This window comes from Haliotis cracherodii, unplaced genomic scaffold, assembly GCF_022045235.1.
Source record: "Haliotis cracherodii isolate W230 unplaced genomic scaffold, xgHalCrac1.p SCAF_11, whole genome shotgun sequence".
NCBI lineage: Eukaryota > Metazoa > Mollusca > Gastropoda > Lepetellida > Haliotidae > Haliotis > Haliotis cracherodii.
The window spans coordinates 42,565,433-42,585,604 of NW_027266266.1; the positions used below are offsets into that span (position 1 = coordinate 42,565,433).

At 38.0% G+C, this 20,172-nt stretch overlaps 1 pseudogene; it reads right to left on the minus strand.

Moving 5' to 3' along the window:
- Window positions 1-1,182: 1,182 nt before the first annotated feature.
- On the minus strand, window positions 1,183-19,874 carry LOC139455113 (NXPE family member 4-like; annotated as a pseudogene).
- Window positions 19,875-20,172: the final 298 nt, after the last annotated feature.

Genomic DNA, 20,172 nt, shown 5'->3' on the forward strand with positions numbered 1-20,172 from the left:
ACATAATCAGGGTGAACCGGGATTCGAACCCACAATCATAGTTTTCTGGCGGGGCCAAGGGACGCAACTCTGCACATTGAATCGCGGCGCCTTAGACGACTGGGTCACCCGTGCCCCTGCATCCTCAGATTGGCCTGGGATATTTGTTAGAGACAGTATTCAAGAGAGTGTCAAAACGTTTTGAGGCTAGCATATATAGAACTTAACTATTATTAGTCCATGAGCCAGACCCCCAAATTTTATAAAGCAGTACCACCTGGGATGGCAAAATCTCACGAAGATGCCCATAACATTCTTAGTTGATCTAGTTGCTTCTTGGTTTGGAGAGACACGTTGTGTTTCCTCTCCATGAATTCTTGTTTGATCTCAGGACGGATCATAGTGATTGATCCAGGTCTCATCAACAGTCACTAGCTTAGAATGGCTTCCGTTTGTGATTATATCTAGTTAACAAGGCATATGCTTCATGTCATCCGACAGCATCCAAGGAACCCATCGGACACAAACGTTTGACATCTGTAGATGTTCTTGTTCATACGAGAAGCCTGTGGTAACGATAACACATGGTGTGTAATCCGCCTATTGTTAACACCAAGTTGTGGATGTGATCAATGTTTTCTTTTGGGATGCTGGGGGTGGATCGACTGGAGCTGGCGCCAAGTTCCAAACGCTCTTCCATCTCTCCCACACTGACATTCCTTCACCCGTTTACGTGAAATTGCGGCTTCCGGTGGGGCAACCTCCATATGAACAGCACGCATCCGTTCATCAATATTCCTGTAGTGATTGAACTTTTAGGGTAAAAACAGCTGCTCTATACTCAGAGAGGAAGTCATTTTTTATCAAGTCACTGGACTGAAGAACGCTAAATTGTGAAAGATGACTTAATAAACACAGGTCGGTACTAATATATGTCACACGTAGGCATAACAACAACCTACATTTACCAGATTCAAATCTTTCTAATATATGCTGGTATTTATTTGGTCACTGTTTTAAAACATATCATTTGTTGGTCGAAAGGAAATGCTGAACAAAACAATATTTCTTTTTTATCAGAACACAACATGTCTTCATACCATCTAGCATCTCCAGCGATTATTTTGCTTAAATTTATAGTTTCTTCTGGAACAAGTTTATTTTCAAAAAGATCAAACGAAACTTTTTTCTCAACTCAGTCTTTCAAATCAGCTCAGTTTTACAAACGTATCCGAAGAACATATCCAGCATCGTTTTCACTATCTGCGAACTTGGGTGATTAGCTGTAGATTCTAGAGCAACTGTCATATCCCAGAAGTCGAGGTAAACCACCCGGTTGTTGAGATCAACAAACTCTTGTTTGAGAATGTTCTCATACACAGGACCCCACATCCCGAACTGAGTGGTTTGGGGCTTACCTGAAACCATATGTGGTCCTTTGATAGCAATTGTTACATCCGGAGATCGTATCAGTAATTCTTCTATCGCCTGTCTAGTTCGCTTCACTCGAGATCGATAAACATGTAAGGGAAAAAATTGGAAATGCAGATATAAGTGAATGAGAATGATATCTGTACATTGCGATGGTATTTCCTCTAATTGAACAAACACTGGTGGCTTTACCTCCCGGTTAGATCCATCCTGAAACATGGGTATACCATGTGGTGACCAAGACACAGTATAGTTGTATCTGATGTTGAATGCAGCAGTGTATTCATACCATTTCTGGGACATCAGTTCAACATTATTTAGAATCTCCGATGGCTTTGCTCTGAAGGTGAGGTTAAGCTTTTGGAACAAATATGAAAACCACTGTCTTGCAGTGGAGTCACCATACAGTCTCAATGTTCTGTTCGCTAGGCAATGATGGTAGCTATTTGAAGTTGTGATGTTGCTAAAACACGATAGAGGGCGCCATGTGTGTTGATAAGAAAACCCAACAGGAGGGGTGGCACGCCAGGTGTCCCGAGGGTCCTGCAGGTAACATGGCCGAGATGCAGATACGGTATCACCTTCCACTGTAAGAACAATAAAACGACAACCATTAATACTTCTTTGTTAAAAGGTGATACTGACATATAATTTGAAACTGATAAACACATGATAGCATCGATTGAAATAAATAAAAGCGAAAAAATGCTTTCCAGAAATCTCTGCGAAAACAGCGTCGATTATACGATTCCGACTACATCATGAACAAGTATGAATCACTATCAAATCGTGATGATATCAGGGGTTCGCAAAAAGGTTAGCGTATCCTGACCCACCAGTGGCACCCGTTACAAACACATGCAAAAGCAAGTCAACTGTTCACCTGAAAAGAAACGGGAACATATGGTAGATGTCAAAATAGAAAATTGCATTGGGAATCATTTTTGTCACTGATGCGTCAAAATTGGAAGGTGAAAGTTTATTTTGACAAAGACTGTGTGATAATTATTTTGTTTGCAAAGGTATATACATCATGTGTACCATTCAACTGGTGTACATATTTATTCATTTATTTTATACTCACTTTGTGAGTTTTCAGAAGTTGAGAAAAGAGATATTTTCATTGCAGTGAACATGACACTTGATATTTCAAGTGAACATAACACTTTGATTGAACTATTCTCTTACAAGAGTTACCTCCCCTTAAATTGTCTCTCTTCAGCGTACATGTCAAGTAGGTACACAAACTGTTGACGTCCTTTTTACGTTAGTTCCACATTGACAAAGAAATGACAAAATAATGGAAATGGTCATTTTTGGAGTTAATATCACTTTTCGCCGTTTTTTAAATAAATATCTAAAACATGTTCCGTTTTAAACTGTAAATTTCTCATTTTAACTCGCCAATCGAGACTTTTCATTTCACAAAGCGCCACTTTTGTTACTTGACCAGTATGTATTCTTTCGCTTCCAACAGCAGTCTCCAAGTTTTCGAGAATATTTTTTGTTAAAGTTGATTTTGTATATACTCATATCTAAATGTATGATAAAGAATTTGAGCGAGACTAATTTTTTGGATACACTGTACTTTTGTTTATATTTTTTTAAGCTTTTCCAAACACGAAACTACTTTTTAAATCGCAAATACAAGGGGTGGTGAACCGTCCCTGTGTATAAGGTAGCGAGAATTTACGTTTCAAGGTTTTACATTTGTAATGAAATAATTTAATTTTCCGGTAGACAACGACACAACAAGTATATCATAAATAGGATAGCCCATGTGTCTCGTGAAATATCATGTTTCTCTCATCTCGTGACATGGGAAAAGGAGATAGATTCACTCGTGGCTACGCCATTCGTGAAACTATCTCCTTTGCCCCCGTCACTCGACGAGAGAAACATGATATTTCACTGGAAGCATGGAATATCCACTATGTTCACACATACCATGACCAATGGTTATATTGATAACGTCAGGAAGTTTTTCTGGGGCCAAAGATCTGAAAAGAAGAAATGTTATTGTCAATGTATTGAGTCAAGTCTTTGAAAGGCATTTAGAAGTGATACACTTAAGGAAGAGATTTTATGGATGTCAACTTCTTTATTACGAGTGACACAACGTTTCAGGGTATATATTTTCTCCTTACTCAGTTGAATAAATGCCATGAGGCAGAGAACAAAATATGTACCTGTAAGAACAAGAAAAATAATAAGACAAGAAAGGGGGATACTTAACAAGGGGAGCCAACAGATAATTGGCGCCGAGAGGTGTTTAGCAATGGACAAAGTGAAGTCAACAATTAACTTATCACTGATTGGTAATAGGCAATGGACTATGGACAAATGCGATGCCGGGGGTAATAAGCACTGATAGGTAATAGAATGGAAACGACAATGGACAAATAGAAGCCAGTTAGTTAATTAGCACCGACAAATATCAAAGAAATAAATCCATGGTCACGGTTAATGGCTGACTGGTGTCTCCTGATGTCAATGGCTTCTTGTAGGTTTCTTTGTCACCATTTGTTGTTGTTGGTAGGCATGACTTTGGCGGCTTCCCTCATGATGTTATGGCCTTGGTTCATGAGGATGTGTTCGGAAATGCGGATTTCAGATCTAGTTTGTCGACAGGTGTTCTTTATGTTTGGTGTTGAGGGATGTGAGGGTTTTTCCAATGTATAACCTAAGCCATCGACATCAGGAGACACAACCCTGCCATGACCAGTGACCAGGAGTAAGTGCATACTCTGAAACGTTGCGTCCCTCATAAGAAAGAAGTTGACATCCATAAATTCTCTTCCTTTAGATTTTGGTGATATAAACATATTTATTTCCATAAAGTGGAGGGATTAGCAAACAAGCAAAATTTGCTTATCTGAATGCCCCTCCCAAACATGGTACATATACAAATAGCAATGTATTGAAAGTGACATGAGAAGTAGCATACATTGTATAATTGGCAATAAAGATAAGTATTGTTCTGTAAGTGTTTAATTACTGGATTATCTTCCATAACTACAGTTACATTATTATTTACATTCATCTGACATGAACCATGACCAGGAAGTGTATACCCTGAAACGTTGTGTCCCTCATAATAAAGAAGTTGACATATAAATTCTCTTCCTTTAGTTTTTGAGTGCATGAAATCTTCATTTCCATATATCCCCACATGCTAAAGCCATGTGTGTTCAACGCTATCCAGTATTCGTTGTGATCAAAAGATGTAAGTATTCGCTCTTTGAGTTTCTTTAATTAAAGCAGCTGTCATTCCATCTTAAACAGTTAAAACTAAATGTTCATAAACTGAGTAATAATAAGTGCATACATTTTGTATAAGGGGTCTCATCCAGAGGTAAAGAGTATGTTGAGTGGACAGAATAGATGTTGAAATACATGTTCAAACACTGCACAAGATAAAACAATGAGCATTCTCATATAACCGTCGAGTTTTCTCCTTATTATTGACATTTGTTGTATAACATTTCAACACATATAGAATAATACCGTACACAACTTGTATGTTTCCTGTTCAAACAGAAACTGACTTATCTACGTTTCACAATAAAAAAGGCATCAACATATTCTGAAAGAGTAAATACTTACTCGTAAAACCATTGCTCGTTTGAGCTAAGAGTCATTTTCTTCACTCTGCAAGACACTTGTGTCCAGTCCACGCATTGCAACCCCTCTCCTTTAGGTTTGCCACAATAGAATGGAACACCATGGTACTGACTGGTGAAATTGCAAAGATTGTCTGTTTTCATATTGTTAATGTCCATGTATCCATTTGTAGTCTCAACTGCCCTAGTTGACCTAAATATACAATTAATTGACTTCCCCTGGTATCCTTTGCGTAAAATGTCATATGTAAAGTCCATTCGTTCCTTGGATGTAATAACAGCTGCCTTTATTGCTGCTGTTCCGGTCCACAAGGTGCGCAGAATACCTGTATACGTCCCGTTGTCACGATCCTTTACAATTCCGGCGGAAGCAGCGCCATTCTTTGTGTCTTTCATCCAGACTACTACCATATCACCTCCACGAGATTTAGGTCTTTTCTTTTGGTCAAACAGGACGATTTTCACTTTGACAGTTTCCTCCAGCTTATACAGATGTTTGACATCAATTAATGCCAAACTTGAGAGTTTTCCAGAAGCATGCCAACTTGAATCGTTTATGAAACTTTTCCATCTTAAGGTGCTTTTGTTCAAATAAGGTTTCAAAGCAGATATAGCCATCAGTCCATTTGACATGTTTTGAAATCTGTGCCAAGGAATACTCAAATTTAAAAATGACCCAAACATAATTAAAACAATGGGTCTCTTCAAAGTGGCATATTCATAGCAATAAACATAATGATAGCTCTGAGCTATTACGTGCAAGAAACACGTCATAAGATTTACAACCACGTGCTTTGAATCAACTGAGACGTGACAATCCGGTTTTAGGTTTAAATGCAATGTTCGTGATATAGACTTGAGAATAGTTAAGAACTAATGATTAGCAACATCCACGTCATTCTGGATAATGTTCGACTAGATTATTCCATCAGTAAACACTTGTTACATATCAATTCAAAATGTTTCTATAATCTGCCGAAAAAAGAGTCCACTAGGCACTTAAGGAAACCCAGCAATGAAACTTAAATGAACGGATTACTGAAAATCAGTGATGACAGCAAGTACAGGCGGAAAAGGACATGTCCCACGCTACTGGTAGCAGCCATCCCTCCGGCCATTTGCACTCTCATTTCAGAGACACGGGAATTACCGAATATTTTTGTGATATGCTTATTTCAGCCATGAGTGTAACCTGGAACAAATAGTAGGCCTAAAAGGTCCTTTGAAACGATGGTACTTTCTAAACTGCCTGTTGTATTATGTCCATCGTGTTCTGTGACAGAAAGAAATGAAGCCCAGCTCACCTGTAACCGCACCACCAATACAAAGTGGTTAATGTCCCAAGAAAAGAAACAAGGAGAAACCTCTGGTTAAATGAAGCCATGGTTGTATCTAAAATTAAAAAAACACAACCATTAATCTGTATATAAAATGTTTCTAATAAGTGGAGATGCTTTTGGGTTTTCTTTCTGAAACCACTACGTGTTTGGACAAGTGACTTTTACCGAAATATGCCTGTGTTCACCCAGCAGCGAATGGCGCCCGTTCAGATAAAAGTAATGTGACTGTTAACTTTCCAGCAACTCTTAGGCAGCTTGGGATCCCCAGGGATCGAAACCAATCTGTGTTACGCAGTGAAAGACGATGAGCAAGTATCTGCCCTTGTCCTTCTAACTCTATATGAATAAATACAAATAGTTAGGAACTAGACCTGCCTTTCTATAATAATATTTTATGGAACTTAACGTGATTATCTTGAATGAAGTTCACGAAACAGGCCAGAAACATATAACTTTGGATGCAGGAATGAAAAGCTATTCGAACAAGAACACTCGATGATTGTAAGTATCACGTGTCAGAATATAGTTCCTGCACGTGCAGCGAATGCAACAATCTATTGGAAGTGTTTTCCAAATGCATTGTGTGTTTTTATGAAGTGTTAATGTACCATGAACCCAAATCAATGCGAGTTTAATACCTCTCCACAACATATCTTCTCTTGATCAAAGAAGCATGCCTATTAACTGATACAAATAGGAGGTTAAGTACAAGAAATATAGATTTACTAATGTCCTTAACCATCTGGTATCATAGCTTCACTGTGAGTGATAATGACTTGTTCTCTGATACTGTTCGTAACATGCCTCATAAGCAAAGATTTGGCAACCTGAACTCGAACATAAGTATCCGGTCCTCGAAATATCTTAACTCTGCTGCCAAGAAGTCGAGAGTTATCCAAGAAGGTTCTAAACGACAAAGCTGTACTTAAAATGTTTTAGATAACTTGGTAGCTACTAAGTTTATCACAGTTACTGAAGTCAACATATTATTTTGGTCAATCATTTACAGTAGAAATCAGAATTACAGTTCCGGCTCTCCAAATGCACACCTCTGCTGAGAACATCTGCGACATTCATTTGTGAGGGGATATATCTCGACTGACTAGGATTTGTATTGATTTAAGCATATTTTTTTGCGGAAAATCAAATGCATTAGGCACAAGTGACACACTTCGAGGCCTTCTCCTACATACATTTTGTTACATTGTAATTGTAATATGTGAATTATGAATATATATCTATATATCTATATATATCTATATATCTATATATATATATATATATACACCCTCTCTCTCTCTCTCAATATATATATATATATATATATATACACTCTATATATATACACTCTATATATATATATATAGATAAAATATAGATATAGTACAATCTAACTTTGTGACGTCATAATAAGACAGGCGTAAGACGATAGGGCAGGCGTACGACACATATAATACAGAAATAAAGTATTGAAGTGGCAGTAAAATATGTACAATACATAGAGAATCTCACCCGAGTGTCTTTTGATATCAAATATATCAACACGAGTTGATAAAAGTGGAAAAATTCCGAGGCTTTGCCCCTTTTATCAACGAGCGTTGATATATTTGATATCAAAAGACACCAGGGTGAGATTTTATTTATCATCCAACATCATTCTTCCAAATTTTTCAATTTGTAGACAGTAATTAGCAGTGTCTTCAGTGTAAAAAGTACTGCTAACATTTTCAGTAGCAGAGCCATTAGTGATGTCATTTGATTGTGACATGGTTTGCACTGTGATGTAATGTCATTGCAGCGATATCTACAGTGTAGATATCGCTTGATTTAATCCAAGCGATATCTCCTGTGGGAGCCAGTTTTGGATGATAAATTGTAATTGTATAAAATAATTCAGTTATTTCAGGCCATTTAATTTTGGTTTGGTTTGGTTTGGTTGTAACAAAAGGGAGAATACTCTCGTTAGGTTTATCTTTCGGTTTTAAAAGATCACAACGGTTTTGTGATTTAGCCTTGTTTATTGCGTCTTCCACTATTTTTCTAAGGTAGTTTCTTTCTAATAGTGACTCCCTCAGTTCATCGAGTCTATATTGATATTTGATCTGAATCTGATATCACTATCTGAATTTGATACTGTCGCGCAGATTCTACGTACTAATGAGTACGGAACACTGTCTTTAGTATGACGGGGGTGACAGGAATTGTAATTGAGGTATTGCTTGGAATCGGTCGGTTTGTAATATACATCTGTTTCATTCTTATTGTTTGAAATTGTAACCATTACATCTAGAAACGATAGATCGTTATCGCTCATCTCTAAAGTAAAGATTAAACTTGGATGGAGTGTCTGTAAAATATTTATCAGACACTGTAGATCGTTTTCATTCCGATTCCACAGAACAAAACAATCATCTAAACATCTTTTCCATTTATCTTGAAATCCCTATCCAAATTTAATGCCGAATCTTTCTTCATTTTTTTAGTACAGTGTCTCCAAATAACCAAGTACAAGGGTTTGCTTAAGTAGGGGCCATTTTGTCCCCATTGCTGTGCCTTTAATTTGTTTGTGATGATATATATATATATTTCTACACAGTATTACACCCAAACACATATACTTACATACACATAAACTTGTACATATACACGCGTATACCTATACATGAGATACATATATTTATCAGTATACAGTGGTACATTTGTGAAAGATGTTTAATATATCCCACAGTAGTTAATAAACTAAAAGGCATTTATATTTAAGTGATTTGTCTTCTCATAGATGAACCAAACACGCTGTCTTTGGTATTGCTTCAGTTAATGTTGGATTGTGTTGCGATTAGCGTTAACGGCGGAGAGTGCAAATTAATACAAAGTAAAAATATTATGAGCATCCATCCACGCAATTGGGACTGATGACATGTTTCAACCAAGCCAGCGAGCCTGACCCCCCGATCCCGTTAGTCGCCTTTTACGACAAGCATAGCCGCCTTTTACAGCAAGAAGGGGTTGCTGGAGACCTATTCTACCCCAGATCTTCACGGGCCGTTTGTCACGGAGCAGAGCTCCTGCGACTAAGGTGTCAATACATGTAAATAAGGAAATTATAGATAATGTTCACAGTTTTATTATTAACAGCGTACTGTTATCAACGAGAGACAATTTAAAGTAGATGGACCCAATAACTGATCAAGAAACAATGAACGAATATGTAAGTTCGTTAACTATGCAACTGTGTGGCAGTTAATTACATAAGATGGCTAAACCAACACATCAACAAGACATATAAGGCAGCTGATTAAACCGATTGAGACCAATACTATTACTAACAATCCATAAACTTGCTCAATATATTCCACGGATTGAACCAATAACACATTTTGGCATTTGTATAAATACCATAATGAAAATAAACACAAACTCACGAGTTTCAGCCTTTCAGAAAGACTTGCAAGATATTCATGACAGAACGAGAACGAATTATGTAGGTTTTATGTGTAAAATCGGGCAGCGCAGGCTGCATAGGTGTTAATTTACAATACAATGAAACATCTGGCGAGCCTTTCTTGATAACAGATCGCACTCTTGGTTTCCAGGTTTAAACGCCGAGTCAGCTACAGGTGTGCCGGTGATATTACGTTGATACAAGGATCACACTTTCATTCAGTTCGTGGAATTATTCACAAGTATACTTTGTCCTCAATGTTTATTGAAATTTAAACGTGTTTATATAAGAGCTTGTGTTAAGTTCGGGGATACTGGCCCGTTTCAAGTGTGTAAGTGCTAAACACATTTTTCACATTGTACCCTTTGTATCTCGAAAAGTGTATTATTTCACAATATAAATAACAGTTTACACATTAACAACCCGTCACCATATCAAACATATTCTTGACAAAGAAACGTTAATAATGTACGACGTTTGTAATGGGTAATTCCGTACTGCCCCAGTACAGTTCAAATTCAAGTATTTTGTTATTTGAAAAATTAATGCGCATAAAATTAATGCGACCTTCCGTCACTCGCATTTTTCGCATTAATATTCTGCTCGCATTAATTTCCTGTTTTACAATAATTAGAGGGGCAGTAGGGTACCCTAGTGGTTAAAGCGGTTCGATGTTCGAGTGAGTGAGTGCGTTAAGATTTAACGTCACATCGGCAGTATTTCAGCTATATCGTGACGAGAAGTACATTAATTAAAATTAGTTGAGAATATATAAAAGTCATAAGTATCCGTGAACAACACAATACAAAAATGGGCTAGAGATCACCAGCAACCGAAGGTAGATCACCATGCTAGCGTCCATGGGGACTTACAGTACTTTTGCTACCTGCATGGACCCCAGCCGGATTTACATCACCCACTCAGCTGTTGGCTATTATTCACAAATTTAGCCAGATTAAACGAACACAAATTCTACAATTAAAATTGTGGTGGAAATTTTTTACTTCTAATGACGTGGTCTGACGTACCCTTTCTGGGGGACAATTATTTTACACTACTTTAACCCCTATCAAGGGTACAGCCACTAACAATCTCAGTTAACATGTTTCTTTCTACCAATTCGGAAATATTTATTAATTACAAAACATATCATCAAAATTTATTGAATAATTCTATTTCTTTTAAAAAAAAATATGATTAAATGACTACTTACGTGATTAAAAAGATCCTTGAGTGATGAAACTTTGAAATAGTTATCCCTTGTGATAGAAAAATCAATACAGTCAAACAGGACATGCTTGACCGTGATTCTTTCATCACAAGGGATGTAGAATGGAGGATCCTCACCTTTTAAAATATATTCATGAGTGTAACGTAAATGGCCAATACGACATCGTCTTAAAATGACCTCTTCAAATCTGGACTGACAACCCAAGTAGGTATAACCGATATTTGCTTTTATTGCATGTAATTTATTTATACCCACTTCTTCTGCATTAGATTTCTGATGTAAGACCTAATGACAGGTTTATAATCACTGTATGGTATAAGAAGTGATGTCACACATTTGTTGAGTGCTGCTTTTGCAGCAGCATCAGCCATTGTATTACCAACAATTCCAACATGGCTTGGTAACCTTTAGATAAGGTAAGATCAACCTGTGGCTTTACCAACTGCCAAGGAGGAGACGAAAGCTGGCGAAAAGGAGCTATATTTTCGAGATCAATATTTGCAGCATTTATAAAAGGTTTAATTCTTATTCCGAGAGGCGGAATAAGAGAGGACTTCTTACTGTACAGATCCTCATAAAGAGGATTAAATACACAATAGTATGCAGGGTTAGACTGATTAGAATAAATTTTGTGATGTACTGTAGAGATAGTTTGATACGGCGTTGTTTCAGGGATGGCTCATCGGCCTCAACATATAGACTGTCAATTGGAGAAGTTCGGATTTTCAAGATCCAAGGCAAAGCCTCAGACCCTGGTGATGTATTGGATCGAGTAATTTAAGGTTGCTTTTACAGGCTCCACCAAAGGTGATGGAGCCATAATCGAGCTTAGAACGGACAAGTGATCTATATAAGTGAGGGAGGGTCGTTTGATCTCCTCCCCACTTGGAATTAGAAATGACCTTCAGTAAATCTAGTGCCTTCAGACATTTAGCTTTCAAATATTTAATATGCGGTAAGAAAGTAAGGTGATGATAAAAAAATATTCCTAAAAATTTAGCTTCTTTTACAACTTTAATTGGAGTTCCAGCTAGATGTAAATCTGGGTCCTTATGCGGTTTATATTTTCGACAGATATGGATACAATTAGTTTTAGATTTAGTAAACTTAAAGCCGTTCTGCTCTGCCCAAACATTGATTTTATTCAGACAAAGTTGCAATTGTCTCTCGATCGTGTGCATATTTTTACCTCGACATGATACATTAAAATCGTCAACAAACAAAGACCCGTCAACAGAGTCATTTAAAACCTTAGCTAAACTATTAATTTTTATGCTAAACAACGTTACTGATAATATGCTACCTTGTGGGACACCTTGATCTTGATCATAAAAATCAGACATGGTGGATCCCACACGAACCTGGAAATTTCTGTTAAAAACTGATCTACAAAATGAGGCAAACGCCCTCTCAAACCCATATCATAAAGATCTTTTAAAATTGCATGTTTCCAGGTGGTATCATACGCTTTTTCTAAATCGAAACATATTGATACCGCATGGTGTTTATTAATTAAAGTTTTTTTCACAAATGTTTCCAGTCTAACCAAATGGTCAACTGTACTTCTATTTTTTCTAAAAGCACATTGAATATTTGTTAAAAGATTATTAGTTTCTAAATACCATATAAGTCGGTTATCTACAATTCTTTCCATGGTCTTGCATACACAGCTGGTAAGCGATATCGGCCTATAATTAGAAGGATCGGTATGATCCCGGCCAGGTTTTGGTATAGGTATTACAACAGCATTTCGCCATGATAAAGGGAAATTCCCAGTTGTCCAGATATGATCGAAAATATTTAATAATATTTCTCAGCATGACTCGGGTAAATGTTTGAGTAACTGATAATGAATATTATCAGCACCGGTGGCTGTATCATGAACTTGCCCCATGGCGGTATGCAGCTCATGGATGGAGAAAAATTCATTATAATTCTCACCATTATCAGAATTAAAATTAATTGTCTTTTTTTCTTGTTGGTCTTTACATTTTTGAAATTTTGGTGTATAATTTGATGAGGAAGAATGTTTAGCAAGAGTTTCTCCTAATCTGTTTGCTATGTCACATTTATTGGTAAATAGTGTATCACACTCCTTAAGATGGTGAACACCAGATTTTGTTCCTTTACCCTTTATCCTTTGCACCATATTCCAAACCTTAGATATTGGTGTACGGGAATTTATTTTCGAGATGTAGCTTTGCCATGATTGATGTTAATTTTGTTTAAATGCTCGACGAGCTTTAGCATTTAACATTTTAAATTTATTTGAATTGTGGACAGAAGGGTGCGTCGAAAATATTACTCTGCTTTTCCCCCCGCTTTTCTAGGTTGTTTACATTCGGTGATAAACTATGGTTTACGTATATGTGGAATTGTTGAGGATTTAGGTATACATTCGTCAGCAATTCTATTTAAAACGTCAGAAAACTCCTTAATAGGGTCAGTAACATCAGTGAAACAATCAGGTTTTATTTTATTTAAGCAGTGTTTGAAACAAAGACCAGTTTGCCTTTGTAAAATTCCATCTTGTAGGAGGTGGAACATCAGTCGGATTGGAAATGGTCACTTCCACAAAGATCATTGTGGACGGACCAATCGAAATCGTTAAGTAGATTAGAGTCAGTAAGGGACAAATCCAAAGAAGAGTAAGTCCCGGTTGCGGGATGCAGATAAGTGTGTGTAACATCATTAAAGGTACATAGATCATTACTGGTTATAAAATCCTCAAGTGCTTTACCTTTAGTATTAGTGTTTGTACCAGCCCAAAGAGGATCGTGGCCATTTAAATCACCCATGATTAAATATGGCTTAGGTAGTTGATCGTAAAGATTTTAAAGATCAGACTGTAGGAGAGACGGCGGAATATACAAAGAACACAATGTAAGTGCAACGTGTAAAGTAAGTAGCACTGCAACAGCTTGCAGATTAGTATTTAGTACAACAGGACTGTGGATAACATTCTGTCGCACAGTGATTGAAGATCCTCCAGTGGCCCTATCGCCTGGAGGAGAAAACGAATGATAAGCACTGAACTGACGTAAATTAAAATTCTCTGTCTGCTTTAAATATGTTTCTTGTAAGCAGAATGCTGACGGATTAAGATCTTGGACTAATAGATGTAATTCATTAAAATTAGTCTTTAATCCTCTACAATTCCACTATTTGTTGGAGAAACTATCTTTTAGGGGGATTGACTGGGGACCTACCCCTCACCTTCCTTGAGGGCGACAAGCTATGTGCCCTGTGATGGCTCACGTCGGACACATCCATGTCCTCAAGGGATCCAAACTTATTAAATAGCTAGATCTTGTTTTCTGTCCCTTTTGGGGCTCTGACACATTGATACTGGTTAGATTGTTCGGTTTTGGATTTGGATTTGGTTTTTGAAATTTGTTTGACGGTTGTTTCTGACTGTTCAGAAACTTTTTTTGATGTCCGGTCCTGAGTAAGAGCTGCATCCTTATCATATGATGTCGTGGATTCGATGAATACCTGTGACGTTTGACAGCTAGAGTTCTCTTGTAATTGTCTCACCTGAATTGCTGTAGATAATAACGATGGACCAGAGGTTTTAGCCCACGTGTAATCAGTCTGGCATGCTATGGATTTACATGAAACATGTTTAGGCTTGGAAACCTGAAGAGAAGCAGAAACAGTAGTAGAATATGTCGGACCTGCTTGTTCCTGAGCTAGAACAAACTTTTTTGCAAAAAAAAAATATGTTCCGTATATGTTTGATCTTTGATATTTTGTACTGTAGTTTTCAAGTAGGGCATTCTTTTGAAGAAGAGGGGTTGTTACCAGAACAGTTCACACAGCGAGGTGGTTTGTCACAGAGATTACTGTCTTCACGTGCTCCAGCACATCTATGACATGCGGCTGATTCATGGCAAGATTTCGAGCCATGGCCATACTTTTGGCAAGTGTATCACCTCAAGGGGTTAGGGATAAAAGTATCCACCCTTAAGATACAATAACCAGCTTTGAGAGAGTCTGGACGCATTGGAAGACAAAAAGTAAACATATATGTGTTTGTTTTTGTGCTTTCGTTATTTCTTTTTGCTGTAAAACGTTTTACAGCTGTAACTCCTTGGGGGTATAACTTTGGACAATTTCGGTTTCAGTCATATCGCAAAGGCATCGTCCGATATCACGGACGATTCCTCTACTACAATTCAATGTCCTGTGAGGGGTAACCTGAACAGGAACAGTAGCTAGTGATTTGGTGGAAAGGAGAATTTGTGACTGGATTTGTTTTTTGCAATGGATAAGTAGCGAGCCAGATCGTAACTTTTTTACTAAAAAAAACCTTAGATACCCTTTGATATAGCAAATGGGTTCAGTATCAGTGGATCTCCATTTGGCGCAGATATTACGAGAAAACGAGACCAAGCAGGATTGTTGAGAGGGTGAGGAGAATCTTCATCTCCAGAATCATCAGATTCGTGAGAGCGTTTTTTGAGTGGGGGTGCCATGGTAGTATTAAATTTGATTCGCCCTCCTGGCTCCCCACCCACCATAGAGTGTCTACGTGGACGATGCAACACGTCTGTGGATCTCCAACAGACGGCACCAAGGATACCAGGAGGGTGTACTCAAGCAGAAGTAGTAATCAAAGATCAATAAATCCACCGGATTGGCCCATGAGCCACCACCTTATGGCACTGGCATCTAGGCAAATTTTGAAAATATCAAGTAGTACAAAAATCAATATTCATATAAATTCATATATAACATTTAGGTCATAAACTGAAACAATTCAATTATAGTTATACATTTCCAAGCCAAATAGTGAGAGCAGTGAGCAAAATGTAAGGTGCTCAAGGCTTGGCATGACCAGCCGATTGATAAGACCGGGCCCATCTTACCACCCGTCTGGGCGAAGTAAGGGTCGAAGTGGCGTGTTGGGCAAAGGAACGCTATTCCTGGATCCAGTGCCCTCAAGCACCAGACTCCCGTCCTCCGCCGACACAGGGACGCAACCCACGGCAAACAGGTTGCCCAATTCGGTCGCCTTTTACGACCAGCAATGGGGTGCTGTGGAAATATTCTGCCCCGGTTCCACACGGGGGAAGAGCTATTAGCGTTACCCAGCACTCACCACGGGGAGGTTGCTCTTCACGAGTGCCTCGATGTTCGATGTTCGACATGGGTACAATGTTTGAAGTCCATTTCTGGTGTCCACCGCAGTGATATTGTTGGAATATTGCTATAGTGAGTAAGTGAGTTTGTTTTAACAGTATTACAGTTATATCGCGGTATGCCAGCTTAATGTTGGAGGAAAGCCCGAAGTGGTGTAGGTCTCAGACGTTTACCATTTTGGTGAAACCCACGAGCACGGTGCTAACAAACCTAGAAACATAATCGGGGCGAACCGGGATTCGAACCCACAATCATAGGTTTCTGGTTCGCCCAAGGGACGCGCCTCTGCACAGCGAATCGCGGCGGCTTAGACGACTGGGCCATCCCATCCCCCGAATATTGCTAAAAGCGGTGTAAAACCAAATTCACTCACTCACTCACATCATTAGGCCACAGGCCTGTATTACAGATATTGTTAAAGAGTAAAATGCACCCCAAAACCTAAAAATATAATGTTTCAAGATATATAATGGCGATTACTGTCGTGATAGCTTCGAGTGAGTGAGTATTGATTTATAGTCACATCAGCAGTCTTCCATCGATATCGTGACTACAACAATATAGACATCAATACAAAATTTGTTTTGAATTTCTAAAACCACTGTCGTAAAATAACTAGAGTGGCACAGCTTATTTAGAATAGTATTGAAACATAAAACGATATCACTATACATAACAAAACATGATAAAAACGAGCTAGCAACCAAAGTTAGGCAACCATACCAGGGACTGTGGGGACCCAAGCAGGATTTACACCGTCCATTCAGCTGCCGGCGATTATAGCTAATCTAAGCAATCATTGGAAACTAACAAAAATACCTAGATTAAATATGGGCTAGACTCCAATACCCGAAGAAATGCCCATTCCTCTTTTGTACTGGATATCAGAGCTCAATAAACATCCGTTCAAAGAGAGGTATATTCTGGTTCCATCAAATGTACCGACGAATCCTTGTCTCAAAGATTAACCGTAATCAATGATGCAATCAGGGAATGACTTTCACCATATTCACAGTGTTCACGATTGTGTATAGTTACATGTCAATTTTCAAAGGTCCAGGACAATTTGTCAAACATGAAAACAAATATCTGAATTCTGTCAATGTGATATTTGTGGACAGGACGTTTAGGCAAAAGGTAGGCATTCCCATGGGCACCAGTTGTGTTCCCCTCCTTGCTGATCGGTTTCTTAATGCATATGAATCGGAATTTCTGCTCGAACTGGCAACATCAAACAAGGGAAGACGTTTAACTAAGCTTCAGGTGAATCGATAATCTCATCTAGTTCAATAATAGTCAAACACAGCAAATTCCAAACAAGAAATAAAAAAGTCTAGTGAAACAGCCTCCCTCTTTTCATATTTGCATAAATATTCAGATTGACCAAACAAATATCCACAAGGCTGTATGACAAAAGGGATGACTTCAGCTTTCCAATAGTCAACTTTCCCTTAATTATTTTATGGATTAGTCCCGCAGCTCAATTTTTGCCTATAATCCACACTTTTAACATACAACAGTTGTTTGATCAGGGTAACATTTGATGGCCTTAGTAAAGTTATCAAAACGTTTTATGGTATACATGCGCATGACATTTCCAAATTTGACGCAGTGCTGACATAAAAGGATGCAATTCCCTCTTTTAGCTTGTGCCACATGTTTCCATGATGTTTCCACGATTGACTTGCCTTTGCTTGTGTTTGTGACGATTACCACCGGTGGGGTAGAATACGACCACCTTTTCGCGAACAGCTGATATCATCATTACTTGATTGTAATTCATGCTTGTCGTACAGCGGATTCTCATTTTGATAAAGATTATAAATAATCCAACCTGAACTTCAAACAGACACCACTGAGATACATTTAATAAAGGTAGTATACTAAGGGATTGTCATTCATAAACACATGCTTATCGTACAGTGGATTCTCATTTCAGCAAGGATTTTTATGATTATGAAAATGGTTTCGTCGATCTTTTATTACACAATGAACCCATGTGGGAATTTGAACCGTTCCACTTGGATACTTGGCGTTATCCACTTGGCTACCCCACCGCACCAATTGACATTATAAATAATCCACCCAGAACTTTAAACAGATACCACTAAGATAAAGGTTTTTTATTATAAAGGTAAAATAATTATAATATATACATACCCAAAATATACATTTAGCAGAACACAATAATAAATTATTACCAAGATTTCCTTGCATCCGTGACTCGCTACACTAAGCTCCGCCTAATCACTCATGAAACGACATACCATTGAACATCCCTCAGGCTAGCAGCAATTCTGTTCCTTGAACGAGAGAATGCATTCATCATACAAAGGACAAATGCTACCATTGCTGAAGTCAAACTCCCTGATGATCATGAGGCAAGACTCGGCTTAGAGCTAATATATAATATAACTAATATACAGCCTTTTAGAGTAATTACATCTACATTGCCTCGTGGCCACAGTACATATCGTGGAATAAATTAATAACCTACATTGAAGGATGAATAATGATTCAATATCTCCTTTTAAGAACTGTCCCTCTTAGTTTTAAACATACAGGAACAAATACTAATATGATAACATAAAAACAAACTAACGCTGAAACTAACATTGATTCATAATTATATATAAACTCCTTACAATGTGAACGCAAACGTAAAGATCTTTAAACCGGTTTTCAAGCATAATTCAAAAGATTTTGTTAACAACTAAAATATCAAGGTTATTGATATGGGATTTTTAAACAAACAGTAACAATAACAGCTGGTACCATCTCACGACAAGTGCACATTCTGCCATATTCTGTCATTTGAGGGAGTGCATTAATTGCTAAGGACCGTTTTGTTAAGAATAAAAATGGAACAAAATGCTCACCCTAGCTACATCAGCTTTCGCTTTCGCTCGTCAAATACCAGAACTATTTACTCGTTTCATAAAATTGGTATTACACGGGAGCTCGTTTAGTATTTTATATGTCACATGTTATTATCAAGACTGAACACCTCTCAGTATTACACTTTAAGTTCTATGACGTGATTAATTCCCACTTCCAACGTTACATCTCACATTCAGGGGGTCAGCTGGACTGATACAATTGCGTTATTATTGAGAGATCTGTGACTTTGATAGGAATATATTAAATCTGTATAGTCGGTAGATCACTGGTGTGACGTAAACGACTGTTGAAATATACACTGAATGACTGAGAATGACAACAGAAGTTAAATTTTTGGGAAGAAAAGGCCAAGTTGTGGATGGACGAGGCGGGCACCACGCATAAAGGGAGATAACTCCCGTGGTGTTAGTATAGTGCAGCTTGCAAATAAATCAGCTCTCTGCTGTACCCTGATCAGACGAGCTGACCTCTCTCTCCTCTGGACCCTGAGCATGGGAAATTTTGATTTTATTTTTAAAGTCAAGAAGCATATTGTGTAATATAAGATTTCATAGACTAAATGATAGTCTATCCTCTATGAAGATGGTCTGTGTTCTTCTTGCACTAAGGTGCACATTGTCTTTGTGGTACATACTATCAGCATGTCGATCAACGTGGTCGTTCCTGACCACTTGGCCCTTGAGCTCTTCAACTCGATTGTCGATCCGACGATTCAGCTTCTTGCTTGCTGTTTCGACCTTGCACACGTTGTTGGCCCCTCGCCACTCCCTGCGTGGAAGCATTCAAGACCATATCCGTGTGGAATGAGAGAGGCGAAGACGAGTGTATAATAGGTCCCTCAGAATATGTCTCAGAATATGGAGTTAGAATCGAATGTAATTCTGACAGCACAAGGATTGCAATCTGCCATATTGCTGGATTTATTTAATTCCGTTTATTCATATATAAACATTGCCACTCAAAGAAGTTATTCATGTATAACTGTAAGGCCACAGACCCACAGTACAGAAAACATGACAATGTGGAAGCGGTTAGAAATGTTACAAGGATTCATTTCTTTATGGCATGATATATAAAGAG